A 22,481-nucleotide genomic window follows, 5' to 3' on the forward strand; every position below is an offset into this window, starting at 1 on the left:
ACTATTTTGTGTGTGTGTGTGTGTGTGTGTGTGTGTGTGTGTGTGTGTGTGTGTGTGTTAGTGAAAATGTCTTGTTTGTAGGTATAGACGTGAGAGGAGTGGGGATGGGTTTACAATTTCTTTTGGAGGTGGGGGTTGGGTTGTTTGAGGGAAGAGACCAAACAGCGAGGTCATCGGTCTCAACGGATTAGGGAAGGACGGGGAAGGAAGTCGGCCGTGCCCTTTCAAAGGAACCATCCCGGCATTTTCCTGGAGCGATTTAGCGAAATCACGGAAAACCTGAATCAGGATGGCCGGACGCGGGATTGAGACGTCGTCCTCTCGAATGCGAGTCCAGTATGCTAACCATTACGCCACCTCGCTCGGTGTTTGGAGGTGGGAGGGAGCGGGGATGCGCCTGGACGGGCAGGATAGGACAGGATCTGGCAGGAGATGGTAATGGTAAATGGAGCCGGTGGTTATATGTGCATATTTAATGTTATATCAAGTGGTCCATCAGTTTACAGAATGTGTGGCTTACCAAGTTGGTCTGATCATTTATGAGTCGTTTCTTTTCTGTTATGGTTTTTTGGATGTGATAGTTTTCTTGCAACGTGAGGTGTTTTTTGTTGTTCCTGGTCCTTATGATTTCCATGTCTGTATCTCTGGCTGTAATTTTATGTTGCTGTTCGTGTAAGTGTTCTTTGTAATTGGTTTGACCTATGTATCTTCCAGCACATATATTGCAAGTTCTCTTTTTATCCATTGTTTGTGGCTCTTTGTATTACGGTATTTATTCCGTTTTTTATAACCGTCTGTATTGTGTTTAGTTTGTGGAGCATTTATCTAAGTGCTGTCTGTTTTTGAGAACTGGGGGTGTTGTTATGTCTCATGTATAATTGTGTCTGTTGCTGTCGGTTTTCGGTATATGTAAAATGTGTGTTGGTTGTTTTGAATCTTTATGGTGATGTCTAAGAAATTTAACTGTCCATTTTGCTGTTTCTCTATTGTAAAATGTTTCTTATTACGAACATAATTTATGTCTGTGTGTAACTGGTCAATTTTATTGTTTGGTTCGTCTATCAAGCAAAAGATGTCATCTAGTATAGGATGTTGTACATATTCGGCACTATTTTGTTAAATGTAATCTGTTCCACATGGTTGCTATGGTTCCAGACACTGGGAATCCTATTGGTAATCCTTTACTTTGTAAACAGAATTCGTTATTGAACTGAAAGTAGTTCTGTTCTGTTATTAGCTCTAGAAGCCTGACTGTTTCGTTGATGTATTCATGTGGAAGTGTACTGTGTGTCTTAAGATTTTGTTCTATGATGTTTATTGTTTCAATTATTAGTATATTGCAATGCAAATTCTGTACATCAAATGACAGGAGGGTGACTGTGTCTGGAACTTGTATGTCTTTTATGTATTGAATCAATTGTGTGGAGTTTCTTATGGTTCTGTCCTCCTATAGTTGGTAATTTTCTGATAAGATATTCAACATGTATCTTGCAAGTGGGTAAATGGGTAAGTGGGAGCTTTTCTATAATTCACAATATCTCTGATGGGAGATCTTTCTCGTGAAGCTTTGGTTGGCATTCGAGGGAATGTGCACTGTGATTTGTTTGTAGCAGTTTTCTTTTTTCATTGTTTTCTTTTGTACGTTCGACGTCTTTCAGAGTATTTCTCAACTTCGTTTGGAATCTGTTACTTGGCTCTGCTTTTAGTTTTCTTATTTTATTCTTTGTGGTGCGACGTAAGCGAAAGTTGGCAGGCGTGTTTATACATCTGAAATGTAAGTCTGTTCAAATTTCGCGCCAGTTGGGAACCACTGCAGCCCCATTGAAAGTGATCTGCATCTTTGGAGTATAGTGCGACCGCAATCTTTGCTCTGGTATAAAGGGTGGAACCACTAGGGACCATTCAAAACCATTGATGAAATCTGAAAGTGACGCGAAACAGCAAAGGGGTTTTATGCATCTTCAGAGCTTGTGCTTCGCGCCCTACTATGGCGCTATCACGGGTGGCTGCTACATTATTATGTGCATGACTAAAACAGCGAAGCGTCATCTAAGACACCCACGGACCTTTGTTGAGCACTTTAAAAATGTACCTTTCGGAAACTTCGGTACGAATTTACTCTCGCGGCTACTCTTACACCTGAGGGTTAGACAGCCCCATCGACATCCCTTAGCCGGGGCCTGTTATACACACATCAAAAAACGTTTTGCACCCTAGTTTCCAGAACTCCTGAAGATAGATGTTGACGGTGGATATTGTCTCACAGACACAGTCCCTTTGACTTGCCAGAGATGCCACTAAACCCGCCCAAAGATGTAAACAACCATGCATGACCAACGCCTAATAGACGGAGGGGGTCCCCACAGCAGATCAGTTCCAGTCAATCCACCAGGAAGGAGGTACACGGGTAGTGTTGTCTGTAGTTCAATCACGCCTAGACGGTCAATACCGCGGTTCGATCGCGTACGCAATGTTACTTTGTACCAGGAAACTCTCAAGAAGGGAAGTGTCCAGGCGTCTCGATCTGAACCAAAGCGATGTTGTTCGGACAGACAGAGAGACAGGAACTGTCGATGACACGCCTCGCTCAGGCCGCCCAAGGGCTACTACTGCAACGGATGACCGCTACCTGCGGATTATGGCAGAAACGCCACCATATTGAATAATGCTTTTCGTGCAGCTACAGGATGTCATGATGCGACTCAAAATGTGCACAATAGGCTGCATGATGCGCAACTTCACTCCCGACGTTCGTGGCGAGGTCCATCTTTGCAAACACGACACCATGCAGTGCGGTACAGATGGGCCCAACAACTTGCCAAATGGACTGCTGAGGGTTGAAATCACGTCCTCTTCACCGATGTGTCGCATATGCCTTCAACCAGACAGTCGTCGGAGACGTGTTTGGAGGCAACCCGGTCAGGCTGAACACACTGTCCAGCAAGGTGGAGGTCTCCTGCTGTTTTGGGGTGGCATTATGTTGGGCCGACGTACGCCGCTGATGGTCATGGAAGGCGCTGTAACGTCTGTACGATACGTGAATGCCATCCTCCGACCGATAGTGCAACCATATTGGCAACATATTGGCGAGGCATTCGTCTTCATGGACTACAATTCGCGCCGCCGTCGTGCACATCTTGTGAATGACTTCCTTCAGGATAATGACACCGCTCGACTTGAGTGGTCATCATGTTCTCCTGACGTGACCGCTATCGAACGTGCCTGGGATGGATTGAAAAGGGCTGTTTACAGACGAAGTGACCCACCAACCACTCTGAGGGATCTACGCCGAATAGCCGTTGAGGAGTGGGACAATATGGACCAACAGTGCCTTCATGAACTTGTGGATAGTGTGCCACGACGAAAACAGGCGTGCACCAATGCAAGAGGACGTGCTGATGGGTATTCGAGGTACAGGTATGTGCAGGAATCTGGACCACCACCGCTGAAGGTCTCGCTGTATGATGATGCAACATGCAGTGTGTGGTTTTCATTATCAATAAAAAGGGCGTAAATGATGTTTCTGTTGATATCTATTTCAATTTTCTGTAAATGTTCCGGTACTCTCGGGACCGAGGTGTTGCAAAACTTTTTTGGATATGTGTAATTCAGTTTGTAGCTATTGTGTTTGATAAATGTTTACCTCTTTAAACCCTAATTCGGCAAATTTGCTTGGCCTTTGTATTCTACAGTCCACCGGCGCTACAAAAAGAAGTTATTTTATCCCGTGCGACTGTTTTTTAATTAAGATACACAATTTCTTTGGTCTGGTTATTTATAAGCTAACTGCACTGAAATGCCGCTTGATAATTCTTATGGAACTAACCGTTAATGAAATGATATGGAGGCTTTATTTCAAATAAAATAGAGCATTACAAAGGAAAGTTATTTCGTTCAAAAAATTTGATTCCCTGGATTTTTGTACTGAATTTCTGCATAAAAGGTAGCTGGATATCATAAGCAACGGAACAAATAGAGTACAAGAAGTAGACTGGCCGTGATGAAAAAAATCTTTCTTTAGTAAGTTTTAGCAGTAAAAGTACAATCGTCCTCAACACTGAAAACTGCACTACTCTACTAGACAAGATCTTGTTGGAGGTGGTACGATCTCGCATTCCTCCGTCCTTTGGCCTGATTTACCCACTCTGCTGAACGGGGGCCTGTAGTTAAGCATGATCCCTGAACCACAGTGGAAGTACCTGTGCTAAACATCAATTTGAAGTTGAGAAAAGAACCTCCTAGAGTTAAAACTGAAAACTTTGTAAATATGACTTCTGCATGACAGCGAAAAATGTCAGGAAGGGTATTTACGGTTTTGCTACATCAAGTGTGAGTAGGAAACTGGTGATTTTGTAAATTGTGGTAATATTCAGTCTGCGTGGCCTTTTTTTACTGGTGTTAGTGAAACGTCCCCTTAGAACTATTTATACACGACTGTGCTTAAGCTCACACACAATATTTTTAGCGCAACGCAATCTGACTTCCAAAATCCCTACGGAAGAATGGCCCTGACTAACATTAACCTATACGTTTCACAAATCAGTTACCTCACAAAAATCTTCGTTACTCAAGCTACTGCAATACAGCGAGCGCCACTACTGCCAGCTAAATAAAAGATTCAAACTACTGAAGGCACTAACTACTGATAGGCATAGTTAGCAAATGAAAGATTTTAAGAGAGAACAAACAGTGTATTTACCTTGATAGTCAAAATATATATGATAGTTCATGACATCCAGTCTTACAAATTACAAAACTCCGCCATCTCTCTCCCCACGTCCACCACTGCTGGCGGCTCACCTCCAACTGCGCAACGCTACGCGCTGTGAGCATCCAGCTGCCGCTGCTCAACACTACAATGGCAGACAACAATGCAAACTAAACACAGACTGCGCACAGCACAGCCAGTGATTTTTCATACCGAGCGCTAAGCGGCGTTACCAGTAAGAAAACCTAAACAGCCTACTTACATATGGCCTTTTTGTACTGGTGTTAGTGCTGTATTTAATTTAATATAAAGCACTATTATAAGAATTTTCTTTGTGCCTCAGTAGGACTGCACCCTTCAAGTTTAGATCTGGTGCATCACAGTCCTTATAATAGTATACTTACAATTCATCTAGGGTAAAGATACCTATGAACATTTGAGAGATGGTATGCCGCCGTACTTTAGAATAAATCTATCGTAAGGCAGACTAAGTTATCTAAATTGCACTGTGCAAGAAATCAATTTCTGGGGCTGCAGATGCCTTGGAGTACAAAGAGAGTAGTGCATAGCACTGTACAGCTAACGTGGCACTAGTTGTACTGTTTTATGTGATTTGTGTCCAGTGGCGATTGGGGAACAATTTCGTTAGCTATTCTAGGTGTTCATGTTTGAAGGTGGAACCAAACAGTGACAATATCTATCAAAACTTGAGTGAGTACATCACATCAGGTTCAATATTTTGAGTAATGACAACATCTAAAGTCAGTTTGGAAATTTCTTGTCTTTAAAATGAGTGAGCCATGCGTGGCTCGTGTTCGTGCCATATCTCATTTCACATCCTGTTTTTACTGTACTACCACCTCATTATGTTAATTTCAGTTACTGGTGTCACTGAGTTCCCCCATCGCCCGCCCGTGAGCGGCAGCAGCGGCGTTTATCGATATAACCCCTGGCGTATTATCTTTTCCGGTTGTCGTGTGTTGTGAGTTAGACCGCCTCCGCCAGTCAGTTGGAACGCGCTAGCAGTGGAGTTTGGACGTGGCAGTGTTTTGAGTTAGGACGCGGCAGATTTCAGTCGCGGCGCGGCTGCAGTGAGTTCCGGACAGCCATGACTCGCCCGACGGTTGCCGATACATACTCCTTGGTTGGTCGTCGGTCGGTCGTCTGGTCGGACGTCGTGTGTGTTGGCCGGCGATCGCTTATGGGTTGGCTGCGTGTGCCGACTCGTGATTCGTCCTTGATATTGCACTGTCACTGCCGTTAATATTGTCTAGTTCTCCGTGCAAATTGTCGTGAAACTGTGTGTAGTTTGTGTGATTTCGACTGACAAGTAATTTCAAATGCTGTCGGCGTGCTGTTGTGTACGGAGTCGGTCGGTTGGTGTGGATCAGCCAAGAAATCTCCGCGCGGCGCAGTTGACCGGGCCCGCTGGCGGTCTGTGTGTGTGTGGGAGCTGTTCCGATTGCTACGAGGTACGTGGCTTACCGACCCAGGACATCAAAGTTGAGTGGTGATTTTATTACCGAAGCCAGTCTGTTCACATTGTGCCGTTGGTTTTCATGGTTGGCTGTTGGGTGTATTCCCGTGAGCAACAGCGAGTGCGAGTTGGCGAATATTTGGCCACCATACGGTGGAGTTTAACTGTATTTTGATTATTTGAAGTCCAAGTGCGCCAGTGGAAATTTCTGCCTTGTGGCAGGAGCTGAATCGCTTTCCGGCCAAATGTTCTTTTAACCTAGAGAACAGATGATAGCACTGGCCGCCAAGTCAGGACTACAGCGTGAGTGGGTGATTATGTTCCACTGGAACTGTTGCAGGAGAGCAACGGTTTGCCGAGCGATGTGTGGGCGAGCGTTGTCATGCAGAATGTGTACGCCCTTGCTCAACATTCCTCTTCCCCAGTTATGAATTGCCCGTTTGAGTTTTTCTCAGAGTCTCTCAGTACCTGATATCGTTAATTGAGGTCCCAACGATTCAGTTCCGACGACGACGTGAAAGAAGAGGTTTATAACTTTCTGAACAGCATGGCGGCGGGCTGGTATGACATGAGCATACAAAAACTGCCACAGTGTCTAAAAAATGCATCAACAGAAATGGTGACTGTTGAAAAATAGCTAAATGTTCAACCCGTAAAATGATCTACCATTGTAGAAATAAACAGGTCTATGTACTTAAAAAAAATAGGAGACCTTACTTTTAGGATTACCCGCGTATTTACAACTTTATACCAATTTAAAATAAACTAATTCGTATACACAGGTATTTACAGACTTCTAGTTAGAGACAAACGTTAGATGTACTCCTGGTATACAATACTTTTTTTTTACATATAACTCATTAAATAATGTAATACAACACTATTCACTCATATCTCACTATCAGTCACTGTACACACTATACGCACATTGTTTCTTAACACTTCACTCACTACACACACACACACACACACACACACACACACACACACACACACACTGGTGATCTCTGGGCCATTTTCTGTACCGCAATTTTCCATTTGCCATCCTGAAAAACTGGGTCAGCATCCCTAAATAATGAGAGAGATGTTGAGCTCAGAAAGTGGAAGAGGTGTTAGTATTGTTCTATGCATACCTTGGGGGTAAGTGTTTCAAGAACGGAAAAGAGAAGGAAAAACATAAAGTGAAGGTGTTATGTGGAATGTTGGATGTTTTATAATAATTATTATTGTTATTATTATTTATTTGTATAATTTTTATCGAATTCCTACTGTTTTATCTAAGTAATCTTTCAATGTACAAAATGTATTGCATAACAGTTACTTTTTAGCTGCCTTAAGTCTATTTTTGCAATTTCTTTAATCTCTTTTGGTAATTTATTGTACAGTTTCATTCCTTGGTGGAAAATGCTGCTTTTAGTTTTATATCTATTTTTTTTCTTGGTAAATGTAAGTTGAGTCTATCTCTTGTTGCATGGTCATGGACAAAGCTGTTTGTAAAGTAATTACCAATGTTATTTTTTATGTGTACAACTGACTGGTAAAGGTATCCACATGGAGCATTTAAAATCCGCAGTGTTTTGAACAGATCTTTACTATGAGCTCGACTAGCATTTTTGGTTATTATTCTTATGGCTGTTTTCTGGAGTTTGAAAATTGTGTTCATGTTTTGTGCGTTTCTTCCCCACAAAAGAATGCTATAGCTAAGAATTGAGTGTACATATGAATAATATGTAACTAGAAATATTACATGTTACACACTGATGATAGGATTCTAACATAGTGATGACATCTGTTTGCAAGTACCTTTGTGTGCTCACACCACTTCAACTGGGAATCAATATTCATTCCTAGAAACTTTGCATTTGTTACAGTCTATAGAGGTGCCGTCTATATTTAGTTTAACATTGCCATTTTTCCTCTTCAAACTGAAGTTCATGGCATTAGTTTTCTTTGTGTTCAATGTCACTTTATTGCTTATTGAGCAATCATAAACTTTCTTGAGAGTTTCATTTGCTTTCTCAGCAAGGAGTTCTCTTGTTTACTCAGTGACTATAGTGTTGCTGTCAAAAGTGAATAAAATTTTTTCACCATGAGTAACACCACTGGGAAAATCATTGATGTATAGCAAGAATAGTATTGGTCCTAATATGCTACCTTGAACCCCTATATTAATATATTTTGGTTCTGGTAAGTGCTTCACTAACTGCTGAGATCTATTTTAATTATATGTTATCTCTACTCTTTGTACCCTATCTGCTAGATATGATCAAAACCAGTTATTAGTTACCCTTCTTATTCTTAATGCTCTTAATTTATTTGATAGAATCTTGTCGTCAGCTATATCAAAGGCCTTAGGGAGATCCACATGCAACATTAATGAAATTGTAAAGCCTTGTGGAAATAAAAAAAATTAAGATTCTCTTATATGCACAGTCTTATTTTAAAATTAATTTCAAAACTGACTCTAAATATTAACATTACTCAAGAGGATGAACCTTAGTGATGTTTAATGGTGTTTGGTTTGCGGGGCGCTCAACTGCGCGGTTATCACCGCCCGTCCATAGTCCGAATTTTTACATAGTCCAATTTTTACATAATCCAGTCTAGCCACTGACACGAATGATGATGATGATGATAATAGCAATGAAATGATGACAACACAAACACCCAGTCCCCGGGCAGGGAAAATGCGCAACCCGGCCGGGAATCGAACCTAGTGTAAGCATAGAATTGTATCGTCGACTATCGATAGTCGTCTCTGACCAGAGCGCAGAGCAACCATGGGGAGTCGTGGCGTAGCTTTCGTGGAGGGTGGGCGGAGCGTTGTGTTGATGCCGTGGCTGCAGCACGGATCTTACAAGCTATGGTGAAGTAATAGAAAGTGTTCTGCGTTTAATTCCAGTGTTCACGACACAGTCTCAATGTTTTTCAAAAAGGTGATGTTTGTCGGTTCCGTGTGTCGTGTCGGGAGAAGAACAATCCACCGTGTCGCGACGGTTACGGAAATATAATGTGGACTGGGATGGTCCTAATTGCAAGTTCTAAGTGAAAGAAACACACATCGTTTTGACTGGCTGAATATCATAGCGCATGTACTTTCTCGTTTGTAAATCGTACCCGAAATTTTATCGAGCATCCGTGTTGCGATTCGGTCACACGCATTCTCTTGTTATAAGCTATTGAGTTTTTAGTACTGCTGGAAGAACTTTGCCAATTGTCGACTGATAATGCATCCGCTGAACAGTGATTATTTTGTGTTCTGGGTACCGTGTTTTTTCATTGGATGCCATCATTTAGACGGCAAATTTATACGTCACAACGTACACGTACTTGGTTGGAGTACTAATACTGATCACGTCCATTCTGGAATAATGTTAACTGTGAACAGTGCAGCCCCACCTTGTGCGAGTGTTTAACAGCATACAGTGAATTCTACCAGATTAACTTGGTACTGTTGGTGTGAGTGGCTCCTCTCCCTGCTAGACATTAGCTATTACAGGACACGTCATAGGAGGCAGTGCAGAGAGCAGCAGATATAGCCGCGGGAAGGAACAGGTACGTGGGTTTAGGCACACGGTCGTTAAATATCCAGCCGCGTTCCTGTGTGTAGACAGTTTTGTACAGTCTCGAGTGCCAAAGGCTAGCTTTTATCTACCCCCTTTCCTCCCTGGCGTGTTACACCGGGACCCCATGATTCAGAGGCAGCAACGATAGCCACTAGACCACAAGCTACGGACTTGAATCATAATGACGAGATACTATACACCTGACTTTTGGTAATTAATGCCACTGTTTCCCTCCAAATAACACATAGAACACTCAGAGAAACTAATGAACCCTGTTCCCCAATCACCACCGCACCCAATGCACATAATACAGAACTACAGTTGTTTCAGTCACCACCCTAATTGTACAGTATTAAGCTCTATGGTCTCTACACCCCAAGGCATCAGCTGCCCCAGCAATTCATTTCTCACGCAGTGCAGTTCAGATAGCTTAGCGCTCCATAAGATACATTAATTCTAAAGCGACCAGATTAATAGCACAACTGCTAATGAGCAAGTCCCTCGCTTTTATCGCGCATAGATCGCCACGAAACGAATCTCAACAAAAGTTTCAAAGACAATAAAAACTTGCCCGTTCTGAGCACATGCATAAATTCTGTTGAAATGGCTCTGAGCGCTATGGGACTCAACATCTGAGGTCATCAGTCACTTAGAACTACTTAAATCAAACTAACCTAAGGACATCACACACATCCGTGCCCGAGGCAGGATTCGAACCTCCGACCATAGCGGTCGTGCGGTTCCAGACTGAAGCGCCTAGAACCGCTCGGCCACACAGACCGGTTCATAAGTTCTGTAATCAAGTTCCCACGCAAGGGTGTACAAGGTCACTATATAGCACCCTTACAGTAATCAGCACAGAGAGGCCGAATGGACAGCTTACAACCTGCTGTAGACTCAGGCAAGACAAACAGGACGACAGAAGTTAACATACGATACTGCAAAATCTGACGTGGGCCGCATCCCGTATATACCCTTCGCATCAACTCACGCAGCACTAACGACGTTCCGTGCCTGTAGATGTTGCACAGGACCCGCGACACAGTGTGTGCAGGCCGGCCTGAGTGGCCGAGCGGTTCTAGGCGCCACAGTCTGAAAACACGAGACCGGTACGGTCGCAGGTTCGAATCCTGCCTCGGGCATGGATGTGTGTGATGTCCTTAGTTTACTTAGGTTTAAACAGTTCTAAGTTCTAGGGGACTGGTGACCTCGGAAGTTAAGTTCCATAGTGCTCAGAGCCATTTCAACCATTTTTTGAACAGTGTGTGCAGTTGGGTTGTCGCGTCTAGTGCCTAAATGTTTATAGCACCTTTCTTCGCTACAAGATTCTTTCTCTAAGCCGCCAACGAACATTCGGCAAAATAACGAAACAAAGAGCTTGTGGTAACAGCGACAATGGAACAAAATCCAACTGCACGCCACTCACAATTCCGCCCACAAGAGTGTGCCTGCACAAGACAACCACCATCTACAGCAACGACGTGAACTAAAACAATTACTAGCAGATCTAAGGCATCAAACAAACCAATCAGACTCGTCATAGAGGAATGGTATCCATTCAGTTACCGGGTATCTGTATTCTGGATCTACGAAGCCGCACACTGTTGTAATATCATCTTTTCAAACTGAGAAATCAGACGAGTCAAGAGGAATTCTCAATTGCAAAAGCTGCAGCTCAACGATGTGGACACCAAACATTAGCTCTTTGCCCTATTATGCTCGAACTGCAGACGCTACTTTAGCGATCAGACCAGAAGGTCTAACATACACCAGGTCACAGAGCCAACAGAGGACTCCTCGCCTGCACTGTTCAGCGCAAATCCGCCAATTAGGGCTCTCACGTTACAGTCTAGTGGCTAGATGCGTATCAGCGCCATCCAAGCCCGGGCGCCAGGAAGCAGAGGCGCAGGGTCATATCGGCAGAATGACGGTCTTGGGGCGCTACACATACTGATCTCTCGCATCGCATACGACTGAAGACAACAGGGGTTCCTGAGTCTGTAAAGGATGATACCACGGTTTTCGGGAGGTTTCCCTTGGTTGTAATGCTAATGCAGGAACTGGAAACCCACTTTCAAATGTATGCGATTGCCTTTATTTTATTTGAGTTATTTATTCATTTAGGTATCGGATTTGTCAGCCTAATACAGTGAAAATAAATATCTCAGAACATACCTTCCCACACAATGTATAACGACGTTTTTATGAGATTAGAACAATTGGTACACCTTGGCTTTCATGGCGGAACCATCCAGGTTTTGCCTGATATAATTCAGGAAAAACACGGGAAACCTAAATCAGGATGGATGGACAGAGCATACTCCATCCTCACTAACATGAGGTCAGAGATTTTGTCAAGTGCCCTGTCTCATTCGGCTATTCATTTTGTAAAAGTTGCTTTTATTTCGATTTACTTGGCCTCATATAACTTATAATGTAAAGCATAATTTTGCACTACATCACTGTATACACTGAAGACACTCGCTGGACCACGAACATGCAGCTATGTCCCTTGCACTCCCTCCGGTCTGTTCATAACACTGACTCCAGGCATGTAAACGCTCAACTGTGCCCTATGGACGACTTCCTGTCCGCCCTTCAGTCAGCCTGAAAAATTTATCTCAGCGTCTCCTGTAATGAGTGACAAGTTGAAGTCACGAGAAAGATAAGACATTACTATCATCCACTATTAATCTTGGCAGATAATTTTCTTGTAAAAGCATTACATTCCGATCACGTATTGTAATGCGACACGTTTTGCAATTTCCCCACTTTCATTATTAATTATTACTCTGACCATTCTAGGGAATCTTTGATTGGTTAGTATCCATTACTTATGAAGAAAGTTTTAGCTACATTTTTAAACAGACGTATTTTATTAATATTTTTTCATGTACCTTGGCAATTTATTATACAGCTTTGTTTCCCTATAGAAAATGCTGTTTTAAGTTTTTTAATTGTTCCTCTTTGGTAAATTTAAGACTACACTCGCTGCTGTTCTATGATTGTGTATGGAACTGTTAGTGAAATACTAAGTAATGTTACCGTGATTTACACAAATGACTGGTAGATATAATCACTTCGTGCAATAAGGATACCCAGCTTTTCTTTACAATGAACCCGACCACTACTGCTGGTTATTATGATTACGACCGTTTTATGCAATTTAAAAACTGTGCCCAAGTTTTGTGCTTTTTGACTCTAGAAGAGAATCCCGTACGTAAGAACTGAGTGTACGCATCAGTAGCATGTTATTACTAGATACCGGCTGTTACAGATTGATGATAGCATAACATGCTGATGACTTTTTTTTGCCAATATCTTTGTTCTTCGTTCCGTGTTGAGCGACGATAAATATTCGTTTTATCAGTGATTAGGATGTTTCTATCATCAGCAAAGAGAATTTTTTCTTAGTGTGTTACACTGTCTGGAAAATCATTGATGTACACTAAGAACGAAACTGGACCCATACCGTACCATATTTATTAGTATTTTATTGTCAACAGCGTCAAAAGCCTTGGAAAAGTCCAAGAATACGCCTGTGGCACAGTCTCTATTGAGAATCTTACTGCCATTCTATCGCTTTGCCAGACATTGTTTAAAATTCCCTCACACTCCACTCATTCAACCTCTAGGAGTAGGGAACGAAAAGCATTAAAAAAGCTGATGCTACGCAGTATATCAGATCGTCTACCAGTGTGACCTGTCAGCTATTGGGCATGCAACAATTCGTGAGAGTAGGACGGAACCTGGAGGTTATATACGCTTGTACAACCCGATAAATCAGAAGAATTCAAGTGCTACATGACAGCGTTAAAATTCTGCCGTCTCCTTCATTCTTCGGGAATCCAACTGTGTAAGAAGCAGTAGAAATTCGCCCTATCGGTCGTGGTAGGGCTGACACCAGGACAAACCGTGTATCTAGTCCGTGCTCTCAAAGACGCTGCTGCAGTCCGCTTGAATCGACACAATTACCTCGCGGTCTTTCGAGTGTCCATCCACGAATTTGGTTTGGCAACCTGTCACAGGAAGTTCATATGAACGTCTTTGCAGCCCAGTAGATATTTCAGAGGCACTAGTATCCCTGGTAGCATGCGCCGTAGCGTAGGCCTCAGCTTCAAATTGTCGGAGGGGCGTGCTGTTCATTCTGTCGGCCATCCCAAAAGAGTATACGGCCGAAATAGTGAAAGAAAGGGAGTTTTTATTGCTGCATACCCGAAATTAACAGAGAACGAACTTGTTTACCACTGGTCAGCAGTAACAAATCCCCCAGCCGGAGGCCTCAGAAAACGATGAAAAGACGTGCCGCCAAAGGATCCGTATGGACCCAGGTCTCGAGTTGGCCAGAGGAATTGTGGGCACCAGGCTACCACAGAGGTTCTCAGCCATTTGCCCACAGCATCGACGATTTGATGTAGGCAAGATTTCTTTTCGTGTTTGACAAGTTCCTGCTTACGCACTACCCCTGTCGTTCATAATGGAGAATAGACTGGGTCAACATAACTAATCACTCCGTTTATTTCCATACTTCTAGAAAGCATCAGTCTATATATGCTAGTAACGCTTCACAAGGTGAAACATTAGCGAAATCTCTGTCCCTAGTTCAGTGTGCGTTAGATAACTGCTGCACACATTGTTTGCCACGTTATAATTTTGAAGACACTCAACATAGTTGTTGTGGTATAACTAGAAAGTTATTTGCTTATTCCTTGCTACACACGACTACCTTAGACAATACACGTTTCGCAGTAATTATTTATTCATGTCTGATTCTTGTTAATCTTATTCTAAAAATCGAACATTTTAACGTACCCGGCTGGAGCAAGTTGACTGAAGCAAGTTGACTACCTCATCTTCTATCGAGCGCTAATTACACTCAGGTGACGAAAGCCGTGGAATACCTCCGAATGTCGTGTCGGACCTCCTTTTGACCGGTGCAGTGCAGCAACTCGACGTGACGGGGACTCAACCAGTCGCTGGAAACCCCTGCAGAAATATTGAGCCAAGCTGCGTGTATAGCCGTCCATTATAGCGAAAGTGTTGCCTGTGTGAGATTTTTACCCGAAGTGACCTCTCAATTTTGGCCAATGGGATTCATGGCGGGCAGTCTGGGTCACCAAATCATTCGCTCGAGCCGTCCACAATGTTCTTCAAACCAACAGCGGACATCACACACGGCGACATGGCGCATTGTCATCCATAAAAATTCCACCGTTGTTTGGCTGTAGATGGCCTCCCTGTAATTGAACATAACAATTTCCAGTGAGTGATCGGTTCAGTTGGATCAGAGGACCCAGTCCATTCCATATAAACACAGCCCGCACCATTATGGAGCCACCGCCAGCTTGACAATCTGGGCCCATGCCGTCATCGGGTCTGCGCCACACTCGGACCCAACCATCAGCTCTTACCACCCGAAATCAGGACTCGTCTGACCAGAACGCGGTTTTCCAGTCAGTGATCGGTTCAGTTGGATCAGAGAACCCAGTCCATTCCATATAAACACAGCCCGCACCATTATGGAGTCACCGCCAGCTTGACAATCTGGGCCCATGCCGGCATCGGGTCTGCGCCACACTCGGACCCAACCATCAGCTCTTACCACCCGAAATCAGGACTCGTCTGACCAGAACGCGGTTTTCCAGTCAGTGATCGGTTCAGTTGGATCAGAGGACCCAGTCCATTCCATATAAACACAGCCCGCACCATTATGGAGTCACCGCCAGCTTGACAATCTGGGCCCATGCCGTCATCGGGTCTACGCCACACTCGGACCCAACCATCAGCTCTTACCACCCGAAATCAGGACTCGTCTGACCAGAACGCGGTTTTCCAGTCGTCTAGAGTCCAACCGATATGGTCACGAGCCCAGGAGAGGCGCTGCAGCCGATGTCGTGCTGTTAGGAAAAGCACTCTCGTCGGTCGTCTACAGCTGTAGACCATTAACGCCAGATTTCGCCGCATTGTTCTAACGGAGACGATTGTCGAATGTGCCACATTGATCTCTACGGTTATCTCACGCAGTGTTCCTTGTTATTAGCACTGACAACTCTGTGCATACTCTGCTGCTCTCGGTCGTTAACCGGAGGCCACCGGCCACTACATTGTTCGGTAATGCCTGAAATTTGGTATTCTCAGTACACTCTTGACACTGTGGATCGCGCAATACTGAATTCCCTATTCCTGAAACGGAATGTTCCATGCGTCTACCTCAAAATACCATTCCTCCATAAAATCTGTTAATCCCCCTCGTGCGGCCACAATCACGATACAAAACATTTCACGTTGAAACTTCCCCTTAGAAAAATTATACATGACTGTGCTTAAACTGACACACAATATTCTTTTTTAGCGCAACGCAATCTGACTTTCAGTAATCCCTACAAGAGAATGGCCCTGACTAAATTAACCTATACGTTTCACAAATCACTTACCTCACAAAAATCTTCGATACTCGAACTACTGCAATACAGCGAGCGCCACTACTGCCAGCTAAATAAAAGATTCAAACTACGGAAGGCACTAACTACTGATAGGCATAGTTAGCAAATGAAAGATTTTAATAGAGAACAAACAATGTACACTCCTGGAAATGGAAAAAAGAACACATTGACACCGGTGTGTCAGACCCACCATACTTGCTCGGACACTGCGAGAGGGCTGTACAAGCAATGATCACACGCACGGCACAGCGGACACACCAGGAACCGCGGTGTTGGCCGTCGAATGGCGCTAGCTGCGCAGCATTTGTGCACCGCCGCCGTCAGTGTCAGCCAGTTTGCCGTGGCATACGGAGCTCCATCGCAGTCTTTAACACTGGTAGCATGCCGCGACAGTGTGGACGTGAACGGTATGTGCAGTTGACGGACTTTGAGCGAGGGCGTATAGGGGGCATGCAGGAGGCCGGGTGGACGTACCGCCGAATTGCTCAACACGTGGGGCGTGAGGTCTCCACAGTACATCGATGTTGTCGCCAGTGGTCGGCGGAAGGTGCACATGCCCGTCGACCTGGGACCGGACCGCAGCGACGCACGGATGCACGCCAAGACCGTAGGGTCCTACACAGTGCCGTAGGGGACCGCACCGCCACTTCCCAGCAAATTAGGGACACTGTTATTTTATTACATAGAAAGATAGGTCCCTTATCATTTAGCTACAAAATAGCAGGTCAGCAACTGGAAGTAGTTAATTCCATAAATTATCTGGGAGTACTCATTAGGAGTGATTTAAAATGGAATGATCATATAAAGTTGATCGTCGGTAAAGCAGATGCCAGACTGAGATTCATTGGAAGAATCTTAAGGAAATGCAATCCGACAACAAAGGAAGTAGGTTACAGTACGCTTGTTCGCCCAATGCTTGAATACTGCTCAGCAGTGTGGGATCCGCACCAGGTAGGGTTGATAGAAGAGATAGAGAAGATCTAACGGAGAGCAGCGCGCTTCTTTACAGGATCATTTAGTAATTGCGAAAGCGTTACGGAGATGATAGATAAACTCCAGTGGAAGACTCTGCAGGAGAGACGCTCAGTAGCTCGGTACGGGCTTCACCGAAAAGTCAAGCAGTATATTGCTCCCTCCTACGTATATCTCGCGAAGAGACCATGAGGATAAAATCAGAGAGATTAGAGCCCACACAGAAGCATACCGACAATCCTTCTTTCCACGTACAATACGAGACTGGAATAGAAGGGAGAACCGATAGAGGTACTCAGGGTACCCTCCGCCACACACCGTCAGGTGGCTTGCGGAGTATGGATGTAGATGTAGATGTAGATGTTGCTCCTGGGGTATCGACGAGGACCATTCGCAACCGTCTCCATGAAGCTGGGCTACGGTCCCGCACACCGTTAGGCCGTCTTCCGCTCACGCCCCAACATCGTGCAGCCCGCCTCCAGTGGTGTCGCGACAGGCGTGAATGGAGGGACGAATGGAGACGTGTCGTCTTCAGCGATGAGAGTCGCTTCTGCCTTGGTGCCAATGATGGTCGTATGCGTGTTTGGCGCCGTGCAGATGAGCGCCACAATCAGGACTGCATACGACGGAGGCACACAGGGCCAACACCCGGCATCATGGTGTGGGGAGCGATCTCCTACACCCGCCGTACACCTCTGGTGATCGTCGAGGGGACACTGAATAGTGCACGGTACATCCAAACCGTCATCGAACCCATCGTTCTACCATTTCTAGACCGGCAAGGGAACTTGCTGTTCCAACTGGACAATGCACGTCCGCATGTATCCCGTGCCACCCAACGTGTTCTAGAAGGTGTAAGTCAACTACCCTGGCCAGCAAGATCTCCGGATCTGTCCCCCATTGAGCATGTTTGGGACTGGATGAAGCGTCGTCTCACGCGGTCTGCACGTCCAGCACGAACGCTGGTCCAACTGAGGCGCCAGGTGGAAATGGCATGTCAAGCCGTTCCACAGGACTACATGCAGCATCTCTACGATCGTCTCCATGGGAGAATAGCAGCCTGCATTGCTGCGAAAGGTGGATATACACTGTACTAGTGTCGACATTGTGCATGCTCTGTTGCTTGTGTCTATGTGCCTGTGGTTCTGTCAGTGTGATCATGTGATGTATCTGACCCCAGGAATGTGTCAATAAAGTTTCCCCTTCCTGGGACAATGAATTCACGGTGTTCTTATTTCAATTTCCAGGAGTGTATTTACCTTAATATTCATAATATATATAGCAGTTCATGACATCCATTCTTACAAATGTACTGTTTCTGATGGACACACCTCCAGATTATCCAGTCTCAAAAATTTGCAATCTCACTTCCCCACATCCACCACTGCTGGCGGCTCGCCTCCAACTGCGCAACGCTACGCGCTGATAACATCCAGCTGCCCAACACTACAATGGCAGACAACAATGCAAACTAGCCACAGACTGCATACAGCACAGCCAGTGATTTTTCATACAGAGCGCTATGTGGCGTTACCAATAAGAAAACCTAAACAGCCTACTTAGAACGTGAGTCACTGGAGTACAAACGTCAGCTCGACCAATGCATTGCACTTTTATATCTTGTGTACTTGATACTACCGCCGACTCTGTATGTGCATATCGCTATCCCATGGATCTCGTAATCGCAGTGTATTTGAAAGCAGTTGTAGCCGGTAATACAATTAATGGGTTCAAAGAATTTGAAATCGAACTGTATGATACGCTTGCGTTTAATAAGCATGATTTTACTGCAGCGAAAACCACAGATCTTCTTATTGCGGGTTATGCCGGAACTGAAATTGCTGCTACTCAGGCTGCAATAGCTAAATTAGCTCACAGAACTCCTAATTAATCTTCTAATGAACATCACATTGAGCGTAATTGAGAACTGAGAGCTTTAAGACAAATTGGTGTCGAAATATTTTAAATTTTAAACCGCTGCCTAAAGAAAGGCTTGTGTGAGGAAACGAAAAGGTCGTACTATGCAATGTGCAAGTGTATTACTAAGCTCACCTAAAAACCTGAAATTGATTGACAAGGAAGTAGACTAGGCCCAAGATGATCATTTACAACAACAACAATAAACTTCCAAAGAAAGATTAGTGCAGTGTTCAGCATATGATGAGATCCGACTGGGTAGACTGTTGCAAAAGCAGAAAACGGTGAGTTCAGAACTGCTCGAACCTAGGAGGACAATTTTTATTTAATTAATTAATGTACTATCTTATACTTTCTAGGAATAAAGTGTCAAACTTTTATCAGTATTGTTATCTTCCCAGCATGATCGAGGTCACCTTGTCCCAGTATAGGGGCAGAAGAAATTTTTGAAATTGGCAAAATAATTGTGACTGTATTAAAAGAAAAACGTATGCACCTACATACAATACAATAAACGGTCGTTCTATTAATATTTGTAAAGAAAACCAATCTCCAAAACTGAATTTACTGGAAACGGTTAACCTCTAATATCGTCTTCTTGCCCCAGTTTCACCTATACAGGGTGAGTCACTTAACATTACCGCTGGATATATTTCGTAAACCACATCAAATACTGACGAATCGATTTCACAGACCGAACGTGAGGAGAGGGGCTGGTGTAATTGGTTTATACAAACCATAAAAAAATGCACGGAAGTATGTTTTTTAACACAAACCTACGTTTTTTTTTTAAATGGAACCCCGTTACTTTTGTTAGCACATCTGAACATGTAAACAAATACGTAATCAGTGCCGTTTTTGCATTGTAAAATGTTAATTACATCCGGAGATATTGTAACCTAAAGTTGACGCTTGAGTACCACTCCTCCGCTGTTCGATCGTGTGTATCGGAGAGAACCGAATTACGTAGGGATCCAAAGGCAACGGTGATGGACCTTAGGTACAGAAGAGACTGGAACAACACATTACGTCCACATGCTAACACCTTTTTATTGGTGTTTTTCACTGACGCACATGTACATTACCATGAGGGGTGAGGTACATGTACGGACGTCATTTCCGTTTTCAATTACGGAGTGGAATAGAGTGTGTCCCGACATGTCAGGCCAATAGATGTTCAATGTGGTGGCCATCATTTGCTGCACACAATTGCAATCTCTGGCGTAATGAATGTCGTACACGCCGCAGTAGACCTGGTGTTATGTCGCCGCAGGCTGCCACAATACCTTGTTTCATATCCTCTGGGGTTGTAAGCATATCACGGTAGACATTCTCCTTTAACGTACCCCACAGAAAGAAGTCCAGAGGTGTAAGATCAGGAGAACGGGCTGGCCAATTTATGCGTCCTCCACGTCCTATGAAACGCCCGTCGAACATCCTGTCAAGGGTCAGCCTAGTGTTAATTGCGGAATGTGCAGGTGCACCATCATGCTGATACCACATACGTCGACGCGTTTCCAGTGGGACATTTTCGAGCAACGTTGGCAGATCATTCTGTAGAAACGCGATGTATGTTGCAGCTGTTTGGGCCCCTGCAATGAAGTGAGAACCAATGAGGTGGTCGCCAGTGATTCCGCACCATACATTTACAGTCCACGGTCGATGTCGCTCTACCTGTCTGAGCCAGCGAGGATTGTCCACGGACCAGTAATGCATGTTCCGTAGATTCACTGCCCCGTGGTTTGTGAAACCCGCTTCATCGGTAAACAGGTAGAACTGCAACGCATTCTCTGTTAATGCCCATTGACAGAATTGCACTCGATGATTAAAGTCATCACCATGTAATTGCTGATGTAGCGACACATGAAACGGGTGAAAGCGGTGACGATGCAGTATGCGCATGACACTACTTTGACTCAGTCCACCGGCTCTCGCAATGTCCCGTGTACTCATGTGTGGGTTCATGGCAACAGCAGCTAACACACCAACTGCACCCGCTTCTCCTGTGACGGGCCTGTTACGGACCCAAGCGTCAACTTTAGGTAACAATATCTCCGGATATAATTAATATTTTACAATGCAAAAAACGGCACTGATAACGTATCTGTTTATATGTTCAGATGTGCTAACAAAACTAACGTGGTTCCATTTAAAAACGTAGTTTTATGTTAAAAAACATACTTCCGTGCATTTTTGTATGGTTTGTATTAAACAATTACATTAGCCCCTCTCCTCACGTTCGGTCTGTGGAATCGGTTAGTCAGAATTTGATGTGGTTTACGAAATGTATCCAGCGTTAACGTGCATAAGTTACTGCCAGCGTACGTCCGTTACCCACGAGCGTCCGAGTAGTTCACGGATGACGTTGGAGGTATGGCTACGAAGGGTTCCCGAAATTCAAGTAAGATACAGGAAAGGCCACTCCACCCTGTACCCAATTAAGCCGTGTTAGAAACATCAAGGTCGACGAAAAGGCAAAAAGTATTCTCTTGGGGGAGGGGGGGGGGGGGGGGGGCTGACAATGTACGGCTCCATGGCCTCGTTTACAAACTGACGCCGCAATGCTTCCGACTTACTGCACCTCAACACCTCGATGCTAATGCACAGGGAAACGAAAGTAGCCGTAGAAAACGAAGCCTCTGACCCACTAACACAGAGAGCAGGTGTATACAACGCAGTATAACCTCTGCATGTCGGGCGTGCTTCTAACAAGTAGCGACTACTGCGCTGTACCTCCTCTCCTGCTACGTTCGCGGGAAGAATGATGCCGGTGGAGTCTCGGTGTGAGCTAGAATTTCTCTACTGTCCCGTCCCGTTCACTTCGGGAACTGGATGTGTGATGTAATATGTTGGTGGACCGGCCTTGGAACGTTCGCTTTCGGGAAACGTTAACAGTTATCCTCTTCGTGATTCGCATCGCCTCCCTTGAAACTCTGTCACTAGAATTTAATAAGCAATTCCGTAACGCTCTTGCGCTTAATGACAACTGAATGTCGCAACGACAGACAGAATGACGTAAGACCTTCATAGATATTGTTGATTCAGATAATGAAGACACACAATATTTTTGAGATTCAAATTGTTTACAAGGAAAAATATTACGTTTTCGTGTTACGTAAAATTCATTATTTTTACAGAAAATGAAAAAAGTGAAAATCACTAATTTTACTAATAGATGAAAAGTAAAGTTGTATTTATTCCTGTAATATTAATTTAATTTAATTTACATATGTTGTGAAGCACAACGATTTACACCCAACTTCTATTTTTCATTTTTTTTTTTTTTTTTTTTTTTTTTTTGTTAAATGCAAAGATTCCTGGGAAGCTTCAAAAATTATGCTTTCGTTTCACTACAGTCGACGTAACCGCCTTGAGAGATTCAGCAGCTGTGTAGATAT

This window comes from Schistocerca gregaria, chromosome 5 (assembly GCF_023897955.1).
Source record: "Schistocerca gregaria isolate iqSchGreg1 chromosome 5, iqSchGreg1.2, whole genome shotgun sequence".
Classification (NCBI taxonomy): Eukaryota; Metazoa; Arthropoda; class Insecta; order Orthoptera; family Acrididae; genus Schistocerca; species Schistocerca gregaria.